General features: G+C 44.0%; 1 non-coding gene across 1 annotated transcript; it reads right to left on the reverse strand.

Moving 5' to 3' along the window:
• Positions 1-237: 237 nt before the first annotated feature.
• LOC112764211 (small nucleolar RNA R71) lies at positions 238-345 on the reverse strand. The gene has a single exon (XR_003183055.1). It is a non-coding gene; the product is annotated as a small nucleolar RNA R71 (small nucleolar RNA).
• Positions 346-3,769: the final 3,424 nt, after the last annotated feature.

The raw sequence follows: 3,769 nt of genomic DNA on the forward strand, positions 1-3,769 counted from the left end.
GTTCCATGGACTTCCATTGGAAGATCCTCATCAGTTTTTAGCTTAGTTCTTGCAAATCTGTGACACTGTCAAGACTAATGGGGTTGACCCTGAGGTCTACAGACTTATGCTATTCCCTTTTGCTGTAAGAGACAGAGCTAGAATATGGTTGGACTCACAACCTAAAGAAAGCTTGAACTCTTGGGAAAAGCTAGTCAATGCCTTCTTGGCAAAGTTCTTTCCACCTCAAAATTGAGTAAGCTTAGAGTGGAAGTCCAAACCTTCAGACAGAAGGAAGGAGAATCCCTCTATGAAGCTTGGGAAAGATACAAACAATTAATCAGAAAGTGTCCCACTGATATGCTTTCTGAATGGAGCATCATTGGAATTTTCTATGATGGTCTCTCTGAACTATCCAAGATGTCTTTGGATAGCTCTGCTGGAGGATCTCTTCATCTGAAGAAGACGCCTACAGAAGCTCAAGAGCTGATTGAAATGGTTGCAAATAACCAATTCATGTACACTTCTGAAAGGAATCCTGTGAACAATGGGACTAGTCAGAAGAAAGGAGTTCTTGAGATTGACACTCTGAATGCCATATTGGCTTAGAACAAAATATTGACTCAACAAGTCAATATGATTTCTCAAAGTCTGTCTGGAATGCAAAATGCATCAAGCAGTACTAAGGAAGCTTCATCTGAAGAAGAAGCTTATGATCCTGAGAACCCTTCAATGGAAGAGGTGAATTACATGGGAGAACCCTATGGAAACACCTATAATCCTTCATGGAGAAATCATCCAAATCTCTCATGGAAGGATCAACAGAGACCTCAACAAGGTTTCAACAATAATAATGGTGGAAGAAACAGGTTTAGCAATGGCAAGCCTTTTCCATCATCTTCTCAGCAACAGACAGAGAGTTCTAAGCAGAACCACTCTGACTTAGCAACCATGGTCTCTGATCTAATCAAAACCACTCAAAGTTTCATGACTAAAACAAGGTCCTCCATTAGAAACTTGGAGGGACAAGTGGGTCAGCTGAGCAAAAAAATTACTGAACTCCCTCCTAGTACTCTTCCAAGCAATACAGAAGAAAATCCAAAAGGAGAGTGCAAAGCCATCAACATGGCTGAATTTGGAGAGGAGGAAGAGGCAGTGAACGCCACTGAGGAAGACCTCAATGGACGTCCACTGGCCTCCAATGAGTTCCCCAATGAGGAACCATGGGAATCTGAGGCTCAAAATGAGACCAAAGAGGTTCCATTGGACTTACTTCTGCCATTCATGAGCTCTGATGAGTATTCTTCCTCTGAAGAGGATGAGTATGTCACTGAAGAGCAAGTTGCTAAATACCTTGGAGCAATCATGAAGCTAAATGACAAGTTATTTGGAAATGAGACTTGGGAAGATGAACCCCCTTTGCTCACCAAGGAACTGGATGACTTGTCTAGGCAGAAACTGCCTCAAAAGAGACAGGATCCTGGAAAGTTTTCAATACATTGTACCATAGGCACCATGACCTTCAAGAAGGCCTTGTGTGACTTAGGGTCAAGTGTAAACCTCATGCCTCTCTCTGTAATGGAGAAGTTAGGGATCTTTGAGGTGCAAGCTGCAAAAATCTCACTAGAGATGGCAGACAATTCAAGAAAACAAGCCTATGGACTTGTAGAGGATGTTCTGGTAAAAGTTGAAGACCATTACATCCCTGCTGATTTCATAGTCCTAGAGACTGGGAAGTGCATGGATGAATCCATCATCCTTGGCAGACCCTTCCTAGCCACAACAAGGGCTGTGATTGATGTTGATAGAGGAGAATTGATCATTCAAAAGTGAATGAAGAATCCTTTGTGTTTAAGGCTCAAGGATATCCCTCTGTCATCATGGAGAGGAAACATGAAGAGCTTCTCTCAAAACAGAGCCACACAGAGCCCCCACAGTCAAACTCTAAGTTTGGTGTTGGGAGGCCACAACCAACTTCTAAGTTTGGTGTTGAACCCCCACACTCAAACTCTAAGTTTGGTGTTGGGAGGTTCCAACATTGCTCTGAGTATTTCTGAGGCTCCATGAGAGCCCTCTGTCAAGCTACTGACATTAAAGAAGCGCTTGTTGGGAGGCAACCCAATGTTATATCTTATCTATTTTCCTTTGTTATTTTATGTTCTTTTGTAGGTTGATGATCATGAGAAGTCACAAAATCAATTGAAAAAGCAAAAACAGAATGAAAAACAGAAAGGAAAATAGCACACACTGGAGGAGAGCGTGCTGGCGTTTAAACGCCAGTAAGGCTAGCTGTTGGGCGTTTAACGCCCAGTCTGGCACCATTCTGGGCGTTTAACGCCAGAAAGGGGCACCAGACTGGCGTTAAACGCCAGAAAAGGGCAAGCATTCGGCATTAAACGCCAGAAATGGGCACCAGCCCGGCGTTTAACGCCAGAATTGGCTCAAAACGCATTTTTGCTTGCCACTTGGTGCAGGGATGACTTTTCCTTGACACCTCAGGATCTGTGGACCCCACAGGATCCCCACCTACCCCATCACTCTCTCTCTCTTCTTCACCCATTCACCAATCACCTCAACACCTCTTCCCCAAAAACCCTTCACCTATCAAATCCCATCTTTCTCTTCACTACTCACATCCATCCTTCATAAAACCCCACCTACCTCACCCTTCAAATTCAAACCACTTTCCCTCCCAAACCCACCCATACATGACCGAACCATGAGCCCCCCTACTCCTATATAAACCCATCTTCACTCCTTCATTTTCACACAACCAAACCACCACTTCTCCCCCTTTTTGGCCGAACACAAAGCCATTCCCTTCTTCCTCATTTCTTCTTCTTCTCCTCTCTTCTTTCTTCTTTTGCTCGAGGACGAGCAAACCTTTTAAGTTTGGTGTGGTAAAAGCATTGCTTTTTGTTTTTCCATAACCATTTATGGCATCCAAGGCCGGAGAAACCTCTAGAAAGAGGAAAGGGAAGGGAAAAGCTTCCACCTCCGAGTCATAGGAGATGGAAAGATTCATCTCAAGGGTGCATCAAGACCACTTCTATGAAGTTGTGGCCTTGAAGAAGGTGATCCCCGAGGTCCCTTTTTCACTCAAAAAGAGTGAATATCCGGAGATCCGACATGAGATCCGAAGAAGAGGTTGGGAAGTTCTTACTAACCCCATTCAACAAGTCGGAATCTTAATGGTTCAAGAGTTCTATGCCAATGCATGGATCACCAAGAACCATGACCAAAGTGTGAACCCGGATCCAAAGAATTGGCTTACTATGGTTCGGGGGAAATACTTGGATTTTAGTCCGAAAAATGTAAGGTTGGCATTCAACTTGCCCATGATGCAAGGAGATGAACATCCTTACACTAGAAGGGTCAACTTTGATCAAAGGTTGGACCAAGTCCTCACAGTCATATGCGAAGAGGGCGCCCAATGGAAGAGAGATTCAAGAGGGAAGCCGGTTCAACTGAGAAGGCATGACCTCAAACCCGTGGCTAGAGGATGGTTGGAGTTTATCCAACGCTCAATCATTCCCACTAGCAACCGGTCCGAAGTTACTATAGACCGGGCTATCATGATTCATAGCATCATGATTGGAGAAGAAATAGAAGTTCATGAGGTGATATCCCAAGAACTTTATAAGGTGGCGGACAAGTCCTCTACCTTGGCAAGGTTAGCCTTTCCTTATCTCATTTGTCACCTCTGTTATTCAGTTGGAGTTGACATAGAGGGAGACATCACCATTGATGAGGACAAGCCCATCACTAAGAAGAGGATGGAGCAAACAAG

The sequence above is a fragment of the Arachis hypogaea genome, chromosome 2, assembly GCF_003086295.3.
Source record: "Arachis hypogaea cultivar Tifrunner chromosome 2, arahy.Tifrunner.gnm2.J5K5, whole genome shotgun sequence".
NCBI classification, from domain to species: domain Eukaryota; kingdom Viridiplantae; phylum Streptophyta; class Magnoliopsida; order Fabales; family Fabaceae; genus Arachis; species Arachis hypogaea.